Source organism: Primulina tabacum, chromosome 10, assembly GCF_025594145.1.
Source record: "Primulina tabacum isolate GXHZ01 chromosome 10, ASM2559414v2, whole genome shotgun sequence".
Classification (NCBI taxonomy): domain Eukaryota; kingdom Viridiplantae; phylum Streptophyta; class Magnoliopsida; order Lamiales; family Gesneriaceae; genus Primulina; species Primulina tabacum.
The window spans coordinates 39,175,423-39,195,680 of record NC_134559.1 but is presented as its reverse complement, the minus strand read 5'-3'; the positions used below and the strand labels follow the sequence as shown (position 1 = coordinate 39,195,680).

The following is a 20,258-nucleotide window of genomic DNA, read 5'->3' as shown; positions in this document are numbered from 1 at the left end:
ACCGTTTACGTAAATTATGGATAAAACAGTCGAAATAATTGTTTTTAATGAGTTAACCGTCTCCGGAGTAATCTGCGTCATACCCTTCCGCACAGAACCGGCTCACGACAACAAAAATCGATAAATGTTCCTAGAAAATAGAAAAAAAATAAGAAGAAGGAAATAACGAATGTAAAGCTATTATTATGCCTGGGATACGATAAAATGGAACCAGAATCGAATTTCGAACTTCCTAAGCAGATTTCTCGAGGAAACGAAAGCTTAACAGAAGCGGTAAATCGCAAATTAGAGGGTCTTAGAGAAGGAATTCGGCTAAAATCTCGTCAGCTCATTGCGTAGAAATAAGTCTCGTCCGTTTGCCCGTTTACAATCAAATTAGCCTACAATTTTGTCCAAATCCGGCAGTGCCCGAGCTACTTTTATTTCACATGTCTTATCTGGTACCGATCGAGATTCAGATCATTTGAGCCGAAAATCGTCTGTCAACAAGTAATCAAAAATAGAAAAACACGAAAAAGGGTTCAACACGAGGACTTCCCACGGGGTCACCCACCCTGGTACTGCTCTCGCCCAAGCACGCTAAACTTCGGAGTTCTGATGGGATCCGATGCATTAGTGCTGGTATGATCGCACCCGACATTGAGTGGGATGTTTATTCTTATATCCCTCGGGTACGTGTGGAGCGGGCGGCGATGGACAACACGCGGCACTGCTCTCGCCCAATCATAACCATGAAGTTAAGCGTTCTGGCGCGATGGCAGAGGTAGGATGGGTGACCTCCCTGGGAAGACCTCGTGTCGTGATCGTTTACGTGAATTATGGATAAAACAGTTGAAATAATTGTTTTTAATGAGTTAACCTTCTCCGGAGTAATCTGCGTCATACCCTTCCGCACAGAACCGGCTCACGACAACAAAAATCGATAAACGTTCCCAGAAAATAGAAAAAAAAATAAGAAGAAGGAAATAACGAATGTAAAGCTATTATTATGCCTGGGATACGATAAAATGGAACCGGAATCGAATTTCGAACTTCCTAAGCGGATTTCTCGAGGAAACGAAGCTTAATAGAAGCGGTAAATCGCAAATTAGAGGGTCTTAGAGAAGAAATTCGGCTAAAATCTCGTCAGCTCATTGCGTAGTAATGAATCTCGTCCGTTGCCCGTTTACAATCAAATTAGCCCACAATTTTGTCCAAATCCGGCAGTGCCCGAGCTACTTTCATTTCACATGTCTTATCTGGTCCCGATCGAGATTCAGATGATTTGAGCCGAAAATCGTCTGTCAACAAGTAATCAAAAATAGAAAAACACGAAAAGGGGTGAAACACGAGGACAACCTAGGGGTAAATAACGATGTAAAGCTATTATTATGCCTGGGATACGATAAAATGGAACTGGAATCGAATTTCGAACTTCCTAAGCGGATTTTTCGAGGAAGCGAAAGCTTAACAGAAGCGGTAAATCGCAAATTAGAGGGTTTAGAGAAGGAATTCGTCTAAAATCTCGACAGCTCATTGCGTAGTAATGAGTCTCGTCCGTTTACCCGTTTACAATCAAATTAGCCTACAATTTTGTCCAAATCCGGCAGTGCCCGAGCTACTTTCATTTCACATGTCTTATCTGGTCCCGATCGAGATTCAGATGATTTGAGCCGAAAATCGTTTGTCAACAAGTAATCAAAAATAGAAAAACACGATAAAGGGTGCAACACGAGGACTTTCCAGGGGGTCACCCATCCTAGTACTGCTCTTGCCCAAGCACGCTTAACTTCGGAGTTCTGTTGGGATCCGGTGCATTATTGCTGGTATGATCGCACCCGACATTGAGTGGGATGTTTATTCTAATATCCCTCGAGTACGTGTGGAGCGGGCGGCGATGGACAACACGCGGCACTGCTCTCGCCCAATCATAACCATGAAGTTAAGCGTTCTGGCGCGATGGCAGAGCTAGGATGGGTGACCTCCCTGGAGAGACCTCATGCCGCGACCGGTTACGTAAATTATGGTTAAAACAGTCGAAATAATTGTTTTTAATGAGTTAACCGTCTCCGGAGTAATCTGCGTCATACCCATCCGCACAGAACCGGCTCACGACAACAAAAATCGATAAATGTTCCCAGAAAATAGAAAAAAAAATAAGAAGAAGGAAATAACGAATGTAAAGCTATTATTATGCTTGGTATACGATAAAATGGAACCGGAATCGAATTTCGAACTTCCTAAGAGGATTTCTAGAGGAAACGAAAGCTTAAGAGAAGAGGTAAATCGCAAATTAGAGGGTCTTAGAGAAGGATTTCGGCTAAAATCTCGTCAGCTCATTGCGTAGTAATGTGTCTCGTCCGTTTGCCCGTTTACAATCAAATTAGCCTACAATTTTGTCCAAATCCGGCAGTGCCCGAGCTACTTTCATTTCACATGTCTTATCTGGTCTCGATCGAGATTCAGATGATTTGAGCCGAAAATCGTCTGTCAACAAGTAATCAAAAATAGAAAAACAAGAAAAAGGGTGCAACACGAGGACTTCACAGGAGGTCACCGATCCTAGTACTGCTCTCGTCCAAGCACGCTTAACTTCGGAGTTCTGATGGGATCCATGGCATTAGTGCTGGTATGATCGCACCCGACATTGAGTGGGATGTTTATTCTTATATCCCTCGAGTACGTGTGGAGCAAGCGGCGATGGACAACACGCGGCACTGCTCTCGCCCAATCATAACCATGAAGTTAAGCGTTCTGGCGCGATGGCAGAGCTAGGATGGGTGACCTCCCTGGGAAGACCTCGTGTCGCGACCGTTTACGTAAATTATGGATAAAACAGTCGAAATAATTGTTTTTAATGAGTTAACCGTCTCGGGAGTAATCTGCGTCATACCCTTCCGCACAGAACCGGCTCACGACAACAAAAATCGATAAATGTTCCCAGAAAATAGAAAAAAAAATAAGAAGAAGGAAATAACGAATGTAAAGCTATTATTATGCCTCGGATACGATAAAATGGAACCGGAATCGAATTTCGAACTTCCTAAGCGGATTTCTCGAGGAAACGAAAGCTTAACAGAAGCGTTAAATCGCAAATTAGAGGGTCTTAGAGAAGGAATTCGGCTAAAATCTCGTCAGCTCATTGCGTAGTAATGAGTCTCGTCCGTTTGCCCGTTTACAATCAAATTAGCATACAATTTTGTCCAAATCCGGCAGTGGCCGAGCTACTTTCATTTCACATGTCTTATCTGGTCCCGATCGAGATTCAGATGATTTGAGCCGAAAATCGTCTGTCAACAAGTAATCAAAAATAGAAAAACACGAAAAAGGGTGCAACACGAGGACTTCCCAGGGTGAAGCTTAACAGAAGCGTTAAATCGCAAATTAGAGGGTCTTAGAGAAGGAATTCGGCTAAAATCTCGTCAGCTCATTGCGTAGTAATGAGTCTCGTCCTGTTTGCCCGTTTACAATCAAATTAGCCTACAATTTTGTCCAAATCCGGCAGTGGCCGAGCTACTTTCATTTCACATGTCTTATCTGGTCCCGATCGAGATTCAGATGATTTGAGCCGAAAATCGTCTGTCAACAAGTAATCAAAAATAGTAAAACACGAAAAAGGGTGCAACAAGAGGACTTCCCAGGGTGAAGCTTAACAGAAGCGTTAAATCGCAAATTAGAGGGTCTTAGAGAAGGAATTCGGCTAAAATCTCGTCAGCTCATTGCGTAGTAATGAGTCTCGTCCGTTTGCCAGTTTACAATCAAATTAGCCTACAATTTTGTCCAAATCCGGCAGTGCCCGAGCTACTTTCATTTCACATGTTTTATCTGGTCCCGATCGAGATTCAGATGATTTGAGCCGAAAATCGTCTGTCAACAAGTAATCAAAAATAGAAAAACACGAAAAAAGGTGCAACACGAGGACTTCCCAGGGGGTCACCCATCCTAGTACTGCCCTCGCCCGAGCACAATTAACTTCGGAGTTCTGATGGGATCCGGTGCATTAGTGCTGGTATGATCGCACCAGACATTGAGTGGGATGTTTATTCTTATATCTCTCGAGTACGTGTGGAGCGGGCGGCGATGGACAACACGCGGCACTGCTTTCGCCCAATCATAACCACGAAGTTAAGCGTTCTGGCGCGATGGCAGAGGTAGTATGGGTGACCTCCCTGGGAAAACCTCGTGTCGCGATCGTTTACGTAAATTATGAATAAAACAGTCGAAAGAATTGTTTTAAATTAGTTAACCGTCTCCGGATTAATCTGCGTCATACCCTTCCGCACAGAACCGGCTCACGACAACAAAAATCGATAAATGATCCCAGAAAATAGAAAAAAAAATAAGAAGAAGGAAATAACGAATGTAAAGCTATTATTATGCCTGGGATACGATAAAATGGAACCGGAATCGAATTTCGAACTTCCTAAGCGGATTTCTCGATGAAATGAAAGCTTAACAGAAGCGGTAAATCGCAAATTAGAGGGTCTTAGAGAAGGAATTCGGCTTAAATCTCGTCAGCTCATTGCGTAGTAATGAGTCTCGTCCGTTTGCCCGTTTACAATCAAATTAGCCTACAATTTTGTCCAAATCCGGCAGTGCCCGAGCTACTTTCATTTCACATGTCTTATCTTGTCCCGATCGAGATTCAGATGATTTGAGCCGAAAATCGTCTGTCAACAAGTAATCAAAAATAGAAAAACACGAAAAAGGGTGCAACACGAGGACTTCTCAGGGTGTCACCCATCCTAGTACTGCTCTCGCCCAAGCACGCTTAACTTCGGAGTTCTGATGGGATCCGGTGCATTAGTGCTCGTAAGATCGCACCCGACATTGAGTGGGATGTTTATTCTTATATCCCTCGAGTACGTGTGGAGCGGGCGGCGATGGACAACACGCGGCACTGCTCTCGCCCAATCATAACCATGAAGTTAAGCGTTCTGGCGCGATGGCAGAGCTTGGATGGGTGACCTCCCTGGGAAGACCTCGTGTCGCGACCGTTTACGTAAATTATGGATAAAACAGTCGAAATAATTGTTTTTAATGAGTTAACCGTCTCCGGAGTAATCTGCGTCATACCCTTCCGCACAGAACCGGCTCACGACAACAAAAATCGATAAATGTTCCCAGAAAATAAAAAAAAAATAAGAAGAAGGAAATAACGAATGTAAAGCTATTATTATGCCTCGGATACGATAAAATGGAATCGGAATCGAATTTCGAACTTTCTAAGCGGATTTCTCGAGGAAACGAAAGCTTAACAGAAGCGTTAAATCGCAAATTAGAGGGTCTTAGAGAAGGAATTCGGCTTAAATCTCGTCAGCTCATTGCGTAGTAATGAGTCTCGTCCGTTTGCCCGTTTACAATCAAATTAGCCTACAATTTTGTCCAAATCCGGCAGTGCCCGAGCTACTTTCATTTCACATGTCTTATCTTGTCCCGATCGAGATTCAGATGATTTGAGCCGAAAATCGTCTGTCAACAAGTAATCAAAAATAGAAAAACACGAAAAAGGGTGCAACACGAGGACTTCTCAGGGTGTCACCCATCCTAGTACTGCTCTCGCCCAAGCACGCTTAACTTCGGAGTTCTGATGGGATCCGGTGCATTAGTGCTCGTAAGATCGCACCCGACATTGAGTGGGATGTTTATTCTTATATCCCTCGAGTACGTGTGGAGCGGGCGGCGATGGACAACACGCGGCACTGCTCTCGCCCAATCATAACCATGAAGTTAAGCGTTCTGGCGCGATTGCAGAGCTTGGATGGGTGACCTCCCTGGGAAGACCTCGTGTCGCGACCGTTTACGTAAATTATGGATAAAACAGTCGAAATAATTGTTTTTAATGAGTTAACCGTCTCGGGAGTAATCTGCGTCATACCCTTCCGCACAGAACCGGCTCACGACAACAAAAATCGATAAATGTTCCCAGAAAATAGAAAAAAAAATAAGAAGGAAATAACGAATGTAAAGCTATTATTATGCCTGGGATACGATAAAATGGAACCGGAATCGAATTTCGAACTTCCTAAGCGGATTTCTCGAGGAAACGAAAGCTTAATAGAAGCGGTAAATCGCAAATTAGAGGGTCTTAGAGAAGGAATTCGGCTAAAATCTCGTCAGCTCATTGCGTAGTAATGAGTCTCGTCCGTTTGCCCGTTTACAATCAAATTAGCCTACAATTTTGTCCAAATCCGGCAGTGCCCGAGCTACTTTCATTTCACATGTCTTATTTGGTCCCGATCGAGATTCAGATGATTTGAGACGACTGTCAACAAGTAATCAAAAATAGAAAAATACGAAAAAAAGTGCAACACGAGGACTTCCAAGGGGGTCACCCATCCTAGTACTGCTCTCACCCAAGCACGCTTAACTTCGGAGTTCTGATGAGATCCGGTTCATTAGTGCTGGTATGATCGCACCCGACAATGAGTGGGATGTTTATTCTTATATCCCTCGAGTACGTGTGGAGCGGGCGGCGATGGACAACACGCGGCACTGCTCTCGCCCAATCATAACCATGAAGTTAAGCGTTCTGGCGCGATGGCAGAGCTTGGATGGGTGACCTCCCTGGGAAGACCTCGTGTCGCGACCGTTTACGTAAATTATGGATAAAACAGTCGAAATAATTGTTTTTAATGAGTTAACCGTCTCGGGAGTAATTTTCGTCATACCCTTCCGCACAGAACCGGCTCACGACAACAAAAATCGATAAATGTTCCCAGAAAATAGAAAAAAAAATAAGAAGAAGGAAATAACGAATGTAAAGCTATTATTATGCCTCGGATACGATAAAATGGAACCGGAATCGAATTTCGAACTTCCTAAGCGGATTTCTCGAGGAAACGAAAGCTTAACAGAAACGGTAAATCGCAAATTAGAGGGTCTTAGAGAAGGAATTCGGCTAAAATCTCGTCAGCTTATTGCGTAGTAATGAGTCTCGTCCGTTTGCCCGTTTACAATCAAATTAGCCTACAATTTTGTCCAAATCCGGCAGTGCCCGAGCTACTTTCATTTCACATGTCTTATTTGGTCCCGATCGAGATTCAGATGATTTGAGCCGAAAATCGTCAGTCAACAAGTAATCAAAAATAGAAAAACACGAAAAAGGGTGCAACACGAGGACCTCCCAGGGGGTCACCCATCCTTGTACTGCTCTCGCCCAAGCACGCTTAACTTCGGAGTTCTGATGGGATCCGGTGCATTAGTGCTGGTATGATCGCACCCGACATTGAGTGGGATGTTTATTCTTATATCCCTCGAGTACGTGTGGAGCGGGCGGCGATGGACAACACGCGGCACTGCTCTCGCCCAATCATAACCATGAAGTTAAGCGTTCTGGCGCGATGGCAGAGCTTGGATGGGTGACCTCCCTGAGAAGACCTCGTGTCGCGATCGTTTGCGTAAATTATGGATAAAACAGTCGAAATAATTGTTTTTAATTAGTTAACCGTCTCCGGAGTAATCTGCGTCATACCCTTCCGCACAGAACCGGCTCACGACAACAAAAATCGATAAATGTTCCCAGAAAATAGAAAAAAAAATAAGAAGAAGGAAATAACGAATGTAAAGATATTATTATGCCTGGGATACGAAAAAATGGAACCGGAATCGAATTTCGAACTTCCTAAGCAGATTTCTCGAGGAAATGAAAGCTTAACAGAAGCGGTAAATCGCAAATTAGAGGGTCTTAGAGAAGGAATTCGGCTTAAATCTCGTCAGCTCATTGCGTAGTAATGAGTCTCGTCCGTTTGCCCGTTTACAAGCAAATTAGCCTACAATTTTGTCCAAATCCGGCAGTGCCCGAGCTACTTTCATTTCACATGTCTTATCTGGTCCCGATCGAGATTCAGATGATTTGAGCCGAAAATCGTCTGTCAACAAGTAATCAAAAATAGAAAAACACGAAAAATGGTGCAACACGAGGACTTCTCAGGGTGTCACCCATCCTAGTACTGCCCTCGCCCAAGCACGCTTAACTTCGGAGTTCTGATGGGATCCGGTGCATTAGTGCTGGTATGATCGCACCCGACATTGAGTGGGATGTTTATTCTTATATCCCTCGAGTACGTGTGGAGCGGGCGGCGATGGACAACACGCGGCACTGCTCTCGCCCAATCATAACCATGAAGTTAAGCGTTCTGGCGCGATGGCAAAGCTAGGATGGGTGACCTCCCTGGGTAGACCTCGTGTCGCGACCGTTTACGTAAATTATGGATAAAACAGTCGAAATAATTGTTTTTAATGAGTTAACCGTCTCGGGAGTAATCTGCGTCATACCCTTCCGCACAGAACCGGCTCACGACAACAAAAATCGATAAATGTTCCCAGAAAATAGAAAAAAAAATAAGAAGAAGGAAATAACGAATGTAAAGCTATTATTATGCCTCGGATACGATAAAATGGAACCGGAATCGAATTTCGAACTTCCTAAGCGGATTTCTCGAGGAAACGAAAGCTTAACAGAAGCGTTAAATCGCAAATTAGAGGGTTTTAGAGAAGGAATTCGGCTAAAATCTCGTCAGCTCATTGTGTAGTAATGAGTCTCGTCCGTTTGCCCGTTTACAATCAAATTAGCATACAATTTTGTCCAAATCCGGCAGTGGCCGAGCTACTTTCATTTCACATGTCTTATCTGGTCCCGATCGAGATTCAGATGATTTGAGCCGAAAATCGTCTGTCAACAAGTAATCAAAAATAGAAAAACACGAAAAAGGGTGCAATACGAGGACTTCCCAGGGTGAAGCTTAACAGAAGCGTTAAATCGCAAATTAGAGGGTCTTAGAGAAGGAAGTCGGCTAAAATCTCGTCAGCTCATTGCGTAGTAATGAGTCTCGTCCGTTTTCCCGTTTACAATCAAATTAGCCTACAATTTTGTCCAAATCCGGCAGTGCCCGAGCTACTTTCATTTCACATGTTTTATCTGGTCCCGATCGAGATTCAGATGATTTGAGCCGAAAATCGTCTGTCAACAAGTAATCAAAAATAGAAAAACACGAAAAAAGGTGCAACACGAGGACTTCCCAGGGGGTCACCCATCCTAGTACTGCCCTCGCCCGAGCACACTTAACTTCGGAGTTCTGATGGGATCCGGTGCATTAGTGCTGGTATGATCGCACCAAACATTGAGTGGGATGTTTATTCTTATATCCCTCGAGTACGTGTGGAGCGGGCGGCGATGGACAACACGCGGCACGGCTTTCGCCCAATCATAACCACGAAGTTAAGCGTTCTGGCGCGATGGCAGAGGTAGTATGGGTGACCTCCCTGGGAAGACCTCGTGTCGCAATCGTTTACGTAAATTATGGATAAAACAGTCGAAATAATTGTTTTAAATTAGTTAACCGTCTCCGGATTAATCTGCGTCATACCCTTCCGCACAGAACCGGCTCACGACAACAAAAATCGATAAATGTTCCCAGAAAATAGAAAAAAAAATAAGAAGAAGGAAATAACGAATGTAAAGCTATCATTATGCCTGGGATACGATAAAATGGAACCGGAATCGAATTTTGAACTTCCTAAGCGGATTTCTCGAGGAAACGAAAGCTTAACAGAAGCGGTAAATCGCAAATTAGAGGGTCTTAGAGAAGGAATTCGGCTTAAATCTCGTCAGCTCATTGCGTAGTAATGAGTCTCGTCCGTTTGCCCGTTTACAAGCAAATTAGCCTACAATTTTGTCCAAATCCGGCAGTGCCCGAGCTACTTTCATTTCACATGTCTTATCTGGTCCCGATCGAGATTCAGATGATTTGAGCCGAAAATCGTCTGTCAACAAGTAATCAAAAATAGAAAAACACGAAAAATGGTGCAACACGAGGACTTCTCAGGGTGTCACCCATCCTAGTACTGCCCTCGCCCGAGCACGCTTAACTTCGGAGTTCTGATGGGATCCGGTGCATTAGTGCTGGTATGATCGCACCAAACATTGAGTGGGATGTTTATTCTTATATCCCTCGAGTACGTGTGGAGCGGGCGGCGATGGACAACACGCGGCACTGCTCTCGCCCAATCATAACCATGAAGTTAAGCGTTCTGGCGCGATGGCAAAGCTAGGATGGGTGACCTCCCTGGGAAGACCTCGTGTCGCGACCGTTTACGTAAATTATGGATAAAACAGTCGAAATAATTGTTTTTAATGAGTTAACCGTCTCGGGAGTAATCTGCGTCATACCCTTCCGCACAGAACCGGCTCACGACAACAAAAATCGATAAATGTTCCCAGAAAATAGAAAAAAAATAAGAAGAAGGAAATAACGAATGTAAAGCTATTATTATGCCTCGGATACGATAAAATGGAACCGGAATCGAATTTCGAACTTCCTAAGCGGATTTCTCGAGGAAACGAAAGCTTAACAGAAGCGTTAAATCGCAAATTAGAGGGTTTTAGAGAAGGAATTCGGCTAAAATCTCGTCAGCTCATTGCGTAGTAATGAGTCTCGTCCGTTTTCCCGTTTACAATCAAATTAGCCTACAATTTTGTCCAAATCCGGCAGTGCCCGAGCTACTTTCATTTCACATGTTTTATCTGGTCCCGATCGAGATTCAGATGATTTGAGCCGAAAATCGTCTGTCAAGAAGTAATCAAAAATAGAAAAACACGAAAAAGGGTGCAACACGAGGACTTCCCAGGGTGTCACCCATCCTAGTACTGCTCTCGCCCAAGCACGCTTAACTTCGGAGTTCTGATGGGATCCGGTGCATTAGTGCTCGTAAGATCGCACCCGACATTGAGTGGGATGTTTATTCTTATATCCCTCGAGTACGTGTGGAGCGGGCGGCGATGGACAACACGCGGCACTGCTCTCGCCCAATCATAACCACGAAGTTAAGCGTTCTGGCGCGATGGCAGAGGTAGGATGGGTGACCTCCCTGGGAAGACCTCGTGTCGCGATCGTTTACGTAAATTAGGAATAAAACAGTCGAAATAATTGTTTTTAATTAGTTAACCGTCTCCGGAGTAATCTGCGTCATACCCTTCCGCACAGAACCGGCTCACGACAACAAAAATCGATAAATGTTCCCAGAAAATAGAAAAATAATAAGAAGAAGGAAATTACGAATGTAAAGCTATTATTATGCCTGGGATACGATAAAATGGAACCGGAATCGAATTTCGAACTTTCTAAGCGGATTTCTCGAGGAAACGAAAGCTTAACAGAAGCGGTAAATCGCAAAATAGAGGGTCTTAGAGAAGGAATTCGGCTAAAATCTCGTCAGCTCATTGCTTAGTAATGAGTCTCGTCCGTTTGCCCGTTTACAATCAAATTAGCCTACAATTTTTTCCAAATCCGGCAGTGCCCGAGCTACTTTCATTTCACATGTCTTATCTGGTCCCGATCGAGATTCAGATGATTTGAGCCGAAAATCGTCTGTCAACAAGTAATCAAAAATAGAAAAACACGAAAAAGGGTGCAACACGAGGACTTTCCAGGGGTGTGTGTCACCCATCCTAGTACTGCTCTCGCCCAAGCACGCTTAACTTCGGAGTTCTGATGGGATCCGGTGCATTAGTGCTCGTAAGATCTCACCCGACATTGAGTGGGATGTTTATTCTTATATCCCTCGAGTACGTGTGGAGCGGGCGGCGATGGACAACACGCGGCACTGCTCTCGCCCAATCATAACCATGAAGTTAAGCGTTCTGGCGCGATGGCAGAGCTAGGATGGGTGACCTCCCTGGGAAGACCTCGTGTCGCGACCGTTTACGTAAATTATGGATAAAACAGTCGAAATAATTGTTTTTAATGAGTTAACCGTCTCCGGAGTAATCTGCGTCATACCCTTCCGCACAGAACCGGCTCACGACAACAAAAATCGATAAATGTTTCAAGAAAATAGAAAAAAAAATAAGAAGAAGGAAATAACGAATGTAAGCTATTATTATGCCTCGGATACGATAAAATGGAATCGGAATCGAATTTCGAACTTCCTAAGCGGATTTCTCGAGGAAACGAAAGCTTAACAGAAGCGTTAAATCGCAAATTAGAGGGTCTTAGAGAAGGAATTCGGCTAAAATCTCGTCAGCTCATTGCGTAGTAATGAGTCTCGTCCGTTTGCCCGTTTACAATCAAATTAGCCTACAATTTTGTCTAAATCCGGCAGTGCCCGAGCTACTTTCATTTCACATGTTTTATCTGGTCCCGATCGAGATTCAGATGATTTGAGCCGAAAATCGTCTGTCAACAAGTAATCAAAAATTTGAAAAACACGAAAAAGGGTGCAACACGAGGACTTTCCAGGGGGTCACCCATCCTAGTACTGCTCTCGCCCAAGCACGCTTAACTTCGGAGTTCTGATGGGATCCGGTGCATTAGTGCTGGTATGATCGCACCAGACATTGAGTGGGATGTTTATTCTTATATCCCTCGAGTACGTGTGGAGCGGGCGGCGATGGACAACACGCGGCACTGCTTTCGCCCAATCATAACCACGAAGTTAAGCGTTCTGGCGCGATGGCAGAGGTAGTATGGGTGACCTCCCTGGGAAGACCTCGTGTCGCGATCGTTTACGTAAATTATGGATAAAACAGTCGAAATAATTGTTTTAATTAGTTAACCGTCTCCGGAGTAATCTGCGTCATACCCTTCCGCACAGAACAGGCTCACGACAACAAAAATCGATAAATGTTCCCAGAAAATAGAAAAAAAAATAAGAAGGAAGGAAATAACGAATGTAAAGCTATTATTATGCCTGGGATACGATAAAATGGAACCGGAATCGAATTTCGAACTTCTAAGCGGATTTCTCGAGGAAACGAAAGCTTAACAGAAGCGGTAAATCGCAAATAGAGGGTCTTAGAGAAGGAATTCGGCTAAAATCTCGTCAGCTCATTGCGTAGTAATGAGTCTCGTCCGTTTGCCCGTTTACAATCAAATTAGCCTACAATTTTATTCCAAATCCGGCAGTGTCCGAGCTACTTTCATTTCACATGTCTTATCTGGTCCCGATCGAGATTCAGATGATTTGAGCCGAAAATCATCTGTCAACAAGTAATCAAAAATAGAAAAACACGAAAAAGGGTGCAACACGAGGACTTCCCAGGGTGTCACCCATCCTAGTACTGCTCTCGCCCAAGCACGCTTAACTTCGGAGTTCTGATGGGATCCGGTGTATTAGTGCTGATAAGATAACCCGACAATGAGTGGATGTTTATTCTTATATCCCTCGTGTACGTGTGGAGCGGGCGGCGATGGAGAACACGCGGCACTGCTCTCGCCCAATCATAACAATGAAGTTAAGCGTTCTGGCGCGATGGCAGAGCTAGGATGGGTGACCTCTCTGGGAACACCTCGTGTCGCGACCGTTTACGTAAATTATGGATAAAATAGTCGAAATAATTGTTTTTAATGAGTTAACCGTCTCCGGAGTAATCTGCGTCATACCCTTTCGCACAGAACCGGCTCACGACAACAAAAATCGATTAATGTTCCCAGAAAATAGAAAAAAAAATAAGAAGAAGGAAATAACGAATGTAAAGCTATTATTATGCCTGGGATACGATAAAATGGAACCGGATTCGAATTTCGAACTTCCTGAGCGGATTTCTCGAGGAAACGAAAGCTTAACAGAAGCGGTAAATCGCAAATTAGAGGGTCTTAGAGAAGGAATTCGGCTAAAATCTCGTCAGCTCATTTCGTAGTAATGAGTCTCGTCCGTTTGCCCGTTTACAATAAAATTAGCCTACAATTTTGTCCAAATCCGGCAGTGCCCGAGCTACTTTCATTTCACATGTCTTATCTGGTCTCGATCGAGATTCAGATGATTTGAGACGAAAATCGTCTGTCAACAAGTAATCAAAAATAAAAAAACACGAAAAATGGTGCAACACGAGGACTTCCCAGGGGGTCACCCATCCTAGTACTGCTCTCGCCCAAGCACGCTTAACTTCGGAGTTCTAAGGATCCGGTGCATTAGTGCTGGTATGATCGCACACGACATTGAGTGGGATGTTTATTTATATATCCCTCGAGTACGTGTGGAGCGGGCGGCGATGGACAACACGCGGCACTGCTCTCGCCCAATAATAACCACGAAGTTAAGCGTTCTGGCGTGATGGCAGACGTAGGATGGGTGACCTCCCTGGGAAGACCTCGTGTCGCGATCGTTTACGTAAATTATGGATAAAACAGTCGAAATAATTGTTTTTAATTAGTTAACCGTCTCCGGAGTAATCTGTGTCATACCCTTCCGCACAGAACCGGCTCACGACAACAAAAATCGATAAATGTTCCCAGAAAATAGAAAAAAAAATAAGAAGAAGGAAATAACGAATAAAAAAGCTATTATTATGCCTGGGATACTATAAAATGGAACCGGAATCGAATTTCGAACTTCCTAAGCGGATTTCTCGAGGAAACGAAAGCTTAACAGAAGCGGTAAATCGCAAATTAGAGGGTCTTAGAAAAGGAATTCGGCTAAAATCTCGTCAGCTCATTGCGTAGTTATGAGTCTCGTCCGTTTGCCCGTTTACAATCAAATTAGCCTACAATTTTGTCTAAATCGGGCAGTGCCCGAGCTACTATCATTTCACATGTCTTATCTGGTCCCGATCGAGATTCAGATGATTTGAGCCGAAAATCGTCTGTCAACAAGTAATCAAAAATAGAAAAACACGAAAAAGGGTGCAACACGAGGACTTTCCAGGGGGTCACCCATCCTAGTACTGCTCTCGCCCAAGCACGCTTAACTTCGGAGTTCTGATGGGATCCGGTGCATTAGTGCAGGTAAGATCGCACCCCGACAATGAGTGGATGTTTATTCTTATATCCCTCGTGTACGTGTGGAGCGGGCGGCGATGGAGAACACGCGGCACTGCTCTCGCCCAATCATAACCATGAAGTTAAGCGTTCTGGCGCGATGGCAGAGCTAGGATGGGTGACCTCCCTGGGAACACCTCGTGTCGCGACCGTTTACGTAAATTATGGATAAAATAGTCGAAATAATTGTTTTTAATGAGTTAACCGTCTCCGGAGTAATCTGCGTCATACCTTTCCGCACAGAACCGACTCACGACAACGAAAATCGATAAATGCTCCCGGAAAATAGAAAAAAAAATAAGAAGAAAGAAATAACGAATGCAAAGCTATTATTATGCCTGGGATACAATAAAATGGAACCAGAATCGAATTTCGAACTTCCTGAGCGGATTTCATGATGAAACGAAAGCTTAACAGAAGCGTTAAATCGCAAATAAGAGGGTCTTAGAGAAAGAATTCGGCTAAAATCTCGTCAGCTCATTGCGTAATAATGAGTCTCGTCCATTTGCCCGTTTACAATCAAATTAGCCTACAATTTTGTCCAAATCGGGCAGTGCCCGAGCTACTATCATTCCACATGTTTTATCTGGTCCCGATCGAGATTCAGATGATTTGAGCCGAAAATCGTCTGTCAACAAGTAATCAAAAATAGAAAAACATGAAAAAGGTTGTGGAACACTAGAACTTCCCAAGGGGTCACCCATCCTAGTACTGCTCTCGCCCAAGCACGCTAAACTTCAGAGTTCTGATGGGATCCGGTGCTTAGTGCTAGTAATGATCACACCGACATTGAGTGGGATGTTTATTCTTATATCCCTCGGTACGTGTGAAGCGGGCGGCGATGGACAACACGCGGCACTGCTCTCGCCCAATTGTAACCATGAAGTTAAACGTTCTGGCGCGATGGCACAGCTAGGATAGGTGACCTCCCTGGGAAGACCTCGTGTCGCGACCGTTTACGTAAATTATGGATAAAACAGTCGAAATAATTGTTTTTAATGAGTTAACCGTCTCCGGAGTAATCTGCGTCATACCCTTCCGCACAGAACCGGCTCACGACAACGAAAATCGATAAATGCTCCCGGAAAATAGAAAAAAAAATAAGAAGAAGGAAATAACGAATGTAAAGCTATTATTATGCCTGGGATACGATAAAATGGAACCAGAATCGAATTTCGAACTTCCTGAGCGGATTTCTCGAGGAAACGAAAGCTTAACAGAAGCGGTAAATCGCAAATTAGAGGGTCTTAGAGAAGGAATTCGGCTAAAATCTCGTCAGCTCATTGCGTAGTAATGAGTCTCGTCCATTTGCCCGTTTACAATAAAATTAGCCTACAATTTTGTCCAAATCCGGCAGTGCCCGAGCTACTTTCATTTCACATGTCTTATCTGGTCCCGATCGAGATTCAAATGATTTGAGACGAAAATCGTCTATCAACAAGTAATCAAAAATAGAAAAACACGAAAAAGGGTGCAACACGAGGACTTCCAGGGGGTCATCCATCCTAGTACTGCTCCTCGCCCAAGGCACGCTTAACTTCGGAGTTCTGATGGGATCCGGTGCATAGTGCTGGTATGATCGCAACCCGACATTGAGTGGGATGTTTATTTCTTATATCCCTCGAGTACGTGTGGAAGGGGCGGCGATGGACAACACGCGGCACTGCTCTCGCCCAATCATAACCACGAAGTTAAGCGTTCTGGCGCGATGGCAGAGGTAGGATGGGTGACCTCCCTGGGAAGACCTCGTGTCGCGATCGTTTACGTAAATTATGGATATAAAACAGTCGAAATAATTGTTTTTAATTAGTTAACCGTCTCCGGAGTAATCTGCGTCATACCCTTCCGCACAGAACCGGCTCACGACAACAAAATCGATAAATGTTCCCAGAAAATAGAAAAAAAAAATAAGAGAAGGAAATAACGAATGTAAAGCTATTATTATGCCTGGGATACGATAAAATGGAACCGGAATCGAATTTTCGAACTTCCTAAGCGGATTTCTCGAGGAAACGAAAGCTTAACAAAAGCGGTAAATCGCAAATTAGAGGGTCTTAGAGAAGGAATTCGGCTAAAATCTCGTCAGCTCATTGCTTAGTAATGAGTCTCGTCCGATTGCCCGTTTACAATCAAATTAGCCTACAATTTTATCCAAATCCGGCAGTGCCCGAGCTACTTTCATTTCACATGTCTTATCTGGTCCCGATCGAGATTCAGATGATTTGAGCCGAAAATCGTCTGTCAACAAGTAATCAAAAATAGAAAAACACGAAAAAGGGTACAAGACGAGGACTTCCCAGGGAGTCACCCATCCTAGAACTACTCTCGCCCAAACACGCTTAACTTCGGAGTTCTGATGGGATCCGGTGCATAAGTGCTAGTAAGATCGCACCCGACATTGAGTGGGATGTTTATTCTTATATCCCTCGTGTACGTGTGGAGCGGGTGGCGACGGAGAACACGCGGCACTGCTCTCGCCCAATCATAACCATGAAGTTAAGCGTTCTGGCGCGATGGCAGAGCTAGGATGGGTGACCTCCCTGGGAAGACCTCGTGTCGCGACCGTTTACGTAAATTATGGATAAAACAGTCGAAATAATTGTTTTTAATGAGTTAACCGTCTCCGGAGTAATCTGCGTCATACCCTTCCGCACAGAACCGACTCACGACAACAAAAATCGATAAATGTTCCCAGAAAATAGAAAAAAAATTAAGAAGAAGGAAATAACGAATGTAAAGCTATTATTATGCCTCGGATACGATAAAATGGAACCGGAATCGAATTTCGAACTTCCTAAGCGGATTTCTCGAGGAAACGAAAGCTTAACAGAAGCGGTAAATCTCAAATTAGAGGGTCTTAGAGAAGGAATTCGGCTAAAATCTCGTCAGCTCATTGCGTAGTAATGAGTCTCGTCCGTTTGCCCGTTTACAATCAAATTAGCCTACAATTTTGTCAAAATCCGGCAGTGCCCGAGCTACTTTCATTTCACATGTCTTATCTAGTCCCGATCGAGATTCAGATGATTTGAGCCGAAAATCGTCTGTCAACAAGTAATCAAAAAAAGAAAAACATGAAAAAGGTTGTGCAACACTAGGACTTCCCATGGGGTCACCCATCCTAGTACTACTCTCGCCCAAGCACGCTTAACTTCAGAGTTCTGATGGGATCCGGTGCATTAGTGCTAGTATGATCACACCTGACATTGAGTGGGATGTTTATTCTTATATCCCTCGAGTACGTGTGGAGCGGGCGGCGATGGACAACACGCGGCACTGCTCTCGCCCAATCGTAACCATGAAGTTAAACGTTCTGGCGCGATGGCAAAGCTAGGATGGGTGACCTCCCTGGGAAGACCTCGTGTCGCGACCGTTTACGTAAATTATGGATAAAACAGTCGAAATAATTGTTTTTAATGAGTTAACCGTCTCCGGAGTAATCTGCGTCATACCCTTCCGCACAGAACCGACTCACGACAACAAAAATCGATAAATGTTCCCAGAAAATAGAAAAAAAATTAAAAAAAGGAAATAACGAATGCAAAGCTATTATTATGCCTCGGATACGATAAAATGGAACCGGAATCGAATTTCGAACTTCCTAAGCGGATTTCTCGAGGAAACGAAAGCTTAACAGAAGCGGTAAATCGCAAATTAGAGGGTCTTAGAGAAGGAATTCGGCTAAAATCTCGTCAGCTCATTGCGTAGTAATGAGTCTCGTCCGTTTGCCCGTTTACAATCAAATTAGCCTACAATTTTGTCAAAATCCGGCAGTGCCCGAGCTACTTTCATTTCACATGTCTTATCTAGTCCCGATCGAGATTCAGATGATTTGAGCCGAAAATCGTCTGTCAACAAGTAATCAAAAATAGAAAAACATGAAAAAGGTTGTGCAACACTAGGACTTCCCATGGGGTCACCCATCCTAGTACTACTCTCGCCCAAGCACGCTTAACTTCAGAGTTCTGATGGGATCCGGTGCATTAGTGCTAGTATGATCACACCTGACATTGAGTGGGATGTTTATTCTTATATCCCTCGAGTACGTGTGGAGCGGGCGGCGATGGACAACACGCGGCACTGCTCTCGCCCAATCGTAACCATGAAGTTAAACGTTCTGGCGCGATGGCAAAGCTAGGATGGGTGACCTCCCTGGGAAGACCTCGTGTCGCGACTGTTTACGTAAATTATGGATAAAACAGTCGAAATAAATGTTTTTAATGAGTTAACCGTCTCCGGAGTAATCTACGTCATACCCTTCCGCACAGAACCGGCTCACGACAACAAAAATCGATAAATGTTCCCAGAAAATAGAAAAAAAAAAAGAAAAGGAAATAACGAATGTAAAGCTATTATTATGCCTGGATACGATAAAATGGAACCGGAATCGAATTTCGAACTTCCTAAGCGGATTTCTCGAGGAAACGAAAGCTTAACAGAAGCGTAAATCGCAAATTAGAGGGTCTTAGAGAAGGAATTCGGCTAAAATCTCGTCAGCTCATTGCGTAGTAATGAGTCTCGTCCGTTTGCCCGTTTACAATCAAATTAGCCTACAATTTTGTCCAAATCCGGCAGTGCCCGAGCTACTTTCATTTCACATGTTTATCTGGTCCCGATCGAGATTCAGATGATTTGAGCCGAAAATCGTCTGTCAACAAGTAATCAAAAATAGAAAAACAGAAAAAGGTGCAACACGAGGACTTCCCAGGGTCACCCATCCTAGTACTGCTCTCGCCCAAGCACGCTTAACTTCGAGTTCTGATGGGATCCGGTGCATTAGTGCTGTATGATCGCACCCGACATTGAGTGGGATGTTTATTCTTATATCCCTCGAGTACGTGTGGAGCGGGCGGCGATGGACAACACGCGGCACTGCTCTCGCCCAATCATAACCATGAAGTTAAGCGTTCTGGCGCGATGGCAGAGCTAGGATGGGTGACCTCCCTGGGAAGACCTCGTGTCGCGACGTTTACGTAAATTATGGATAAAACAGTCGAAATAATTGTTTTTAATTAGTTAACCGTCTCCGGAGTAATCTGCGTCATACCCTTCCGCACAGAACCGGCTCACGACAACAAAAATCGATAAATGTTCCCAGAAAATAGAAAAAAAAATAAGAAAAGAAATAATGTAAAGCTATTATTATGCCTGGATACGATAAAATGGAACCGAATCGAATTTCGAACTTCCTAAGCGATTTCTCGAGAAACGAAAGCTTAACAGAAGCGGTAAATCGCAAATTAGAGGGTCTTAGAGAAGGAATTCGGCTAAAATCTCGTCAGCTCATTGCGTATAAGTCTCGTCCGTTTGCCCGTTTACAATCAATTAGCCTACAATTTTGTCCAAATCCGGCAGTGCCCGAGCTACTTTCATTTCACATTATCTGGTCCCGATCGAGATTCAGATGATTTGAGCCGAAAATCGTCTGTCAACAAGTAATCAAAAATAGAAAAACACGAAAAATGCAACACGAGGACTTCCAGGGGTCACCCATCCTAGTACTGCTCTCGCCCAGCACGCTTAACT

General features: G+C 44.0%; 19 non-coding genes and 4 pseudogenes across 19 annotated transcripts; all 23 read right to left on the bottom strand.

Annotated features, from left to right (window-relative positions):
- Positions 1 to 516: 516 nt before the first annotated feature.
- LOC142517512 (5S ribosomal RNA) lies at positions 517 to 635 on the bottom strand. Its single transcript, XR_012813254.1, has one exon. It is a non-coding gene; the product is annotated as a 5S ribosomal RNA (ribosomal RNA).
- Positions 636 to 1,700: 1,065 nt separating this feature from the next.
- Positions 1,701 to 1,819, bottom strand: LOC142516829 (5S ribosomal RNA). Its single transcript, XR_012812602.1, has one exon. It is a non-coding gene; the product is annotated as a 5S ribosomal RNA (ribosomal RNA).
- Positions 1,820 to 2,503: 684 nt separating this feature from the next.
- Positions 2,504 to 2,622, bottom strand: LOC142507824 (5S ribosomal RNA). Its single transcript, XR_012806067.1, has one exon. It is a non-coding gene; the product is annotated as a 5S ribosomal RNA (ribosomal RNA).
- Positions 2,623 to 3,883: 1,261 nt separating this feature from the next.
- LOC142513576 (5S ribosomal RNA) lies at positions 3,884 to 4,002 on the bottom strand. Its single transcript, XR_012809515.1, has one exon. It is a non-coding gene; the product is annotated as a 5S ribosomal RNA (ribosomal RNA).
- Positions 4,003 to 4,686: 684 nt separating this feature from the next.
- LOC142516869 (5S ribosomal RNA) lies at positions 4,687 to 4,805 on the bottom strand. The gene has a single exon (XR_012812639.1). It is a non-coding gene; the product is annotated as a 5S ribosomal RNA (ribosomal RNA).
- Positions 4,806 to 5,488: 683 nt separating this feature from the next.
- LOC142516867 (5S ribosomal RNA) lies at positions 5,489 to 5,607 on the bottom strand. The gene has a single exon (XR_012812638.1). It is a non-coding gene; the product is annotated as a 5S ribosomal RNA (ribosomal RNA).
- A 674-nt stretch (positions 5,608 to 6,281) lies between these two features.
- On the bottom strand, positions 6,282 to 6,400 carry LOC142516636 (5S ribosomal RNA). The gene has a single exon (XR_012812421.1). It is a non-coding gene; the product is annotated as a 5S ribosomal RNA (ribosomal RNA).
- A 684-nt stretch (positions 6,401 to 7,084) lies between these two features.
- On the bottom strand, positions 7,085 to 7,203 carry LOC142512740 (5S ribosomal RNA). The gene has a single exon (XR_012808871.1). It is a non-coding gene; the product is annotated as a 5S ribosomal RNA (ribosomal RNA).
- A 684-nt stretch (positions 7,204 to 7,887) lies between these two features.
- On the bottom strand, positions 7,888 to 8,006 carry LOC142514504 (5S ribosomal RNA). The gene has a single exon (XR_012810394.1). It is a non-coding gene; the product is annotated as a 5S ribosomal RNA (ribosomal RNA).
- A 972-nt stretch (positions 8,007 to 8,978) lies between these two features.
- On the bottom strand, positions 8,979 to 9,097 carry LOC142510587 (5S ribosomal RNA). Its single transcript, XR_012808660.1, has one exon. It is a non-coding gene; the product is annotated as a 5S ribosomal RNA (ribosomal RNA).
- Positions 9,098 to 9,781: 684 nt separating this feature from the next.
- LOC142513694 (5S ribosomal RNA) lies at positions 9,782 to 9,900 on the bottom strand. The gene has a single exon (XR_012809626.1). It is a non-coding gene; the product is annotated as a 5S ribosomal RNA (ribosomal RNA).
- A 683-nt stretch (positions 9,901 to 10,583) lies between these two features.
- On the bottom strand, positions 10,584 to 10,702 carry LOC142516442 (5S ribosomal RNA). The gene has a single exon (XR_012812235.1). It is a non-coding gene; the product is annotated as a 5S ribosomal RNA (ribosomal RNA).
- Positions 10,703 to 11,385: 683 nt separating this feature from the next.
- Positions 11,386 to 11,509, bottom strand: LOC142511745 (5S ribosomal RNA; annotated as a pseudogene).
- A 684-nt stretch (positions 11,510 to 12,193) lies between these two features.
- Positions 12,194 to 12,312, bottom strand: LOC142513284 (5S ribosomal RNA). The gene has a single exon (XR_012809239.1). It is a non-coding gene; the product is annotated as a 5S ribosomal RNA (ribosomal RNA).
- A 683-nt stretch (positions 12,313 to 12,995) lies between these two features.
- LOC142510546 (5S ribosomal RNA) lies at positions 12,996 to 13,114 on the bottom strand. The gene has a single exon (XR_012808653.1). It is a non-coding gene; the product is annotated as a 5S ribosomal RNA (ribosomal RNA).
- A 681-nt stretch (positions 13,115 to 13,795) lies between these two features.
- On the bottom strand, positions 13,796 to 13,912 carry LOC142506943 (5S ribosomal RNA). The gene has a single exon (XR_012805214.1). It is a non-coding gene; the product is annotated as a 5S ribosomal RNA (ribosomal RNA).
- Positions 13,913 to 14,597: 685 nt separating this feature from the next.
- On the bottom strand, positions 14,598 to 14,716 carry LOC142513623 (5S ribosomal RNA). The gene has a single exon (XR_012809560.1). It is a non-coding gene; the product is annotated as a 5S ribosomal RNA (ribosomal RNA).
- A 686-nt stretch (positions 14,717 to 15,402) lies between these two features.
- LOC142512401 (5S ribosomal RNA) lies at positions 15,403 to 15,521 on the bottom strand (annotated as a pseudogene).
- Positions 15,522 to 16,203: 682 nt separating this feature from the next.
- LOC142511523 (5S ribosomal RNA) lies at positions 16,204 to 16,322 on the bottom strand (annotated as a pseudogene).
- Positions 16,323 to 17,010: 688 nt separating this feature from the next.
- Positions 17,011 to 17,129, bottom strand: LOC142508609 (5S ribosomal RNA). Its single transcript, XR_012806816.1, has one exon. It is a non-coding gene; the product is annotated as a 5S ribosomal RNA (ribosomal RNA).
- A 686-nt stretch (positions 17,130 to 17,815) lies between these two features.
- On the bottom strand, positions 17,816 to 17,934 carry LOC142516711 (5S ribosomal RNA). Its single transcript, XR_012812491.1, has one exon. It is a non-coding gene; the product is annotated as a 5S ribosomal RNA (ribosomal RNA).
- Positions 17,935 to 18,619: 685 nt separating this feature from the next.
- On the bottom strand, positions 18,620 to 18,738 carry LOC142516710 (5S ribosomal RNA). Its single transcript, XR_012812490.1, has one exon. It is a non-coding gene; the product is annotated as a 5S ribosomal RNA (ribosomal RNA).
- A 677-nt stretch (positions 18,739 to 19,415) lies between these two features.
- On the bottom strand, positions 19,416 to 19,530 carry LOC142511468 (5S ribosomal RNA; annotated as a pseudogene).
- Between the last annotated feature and the right edge of the window lie 728 nt (positions 19,531 to 20,258).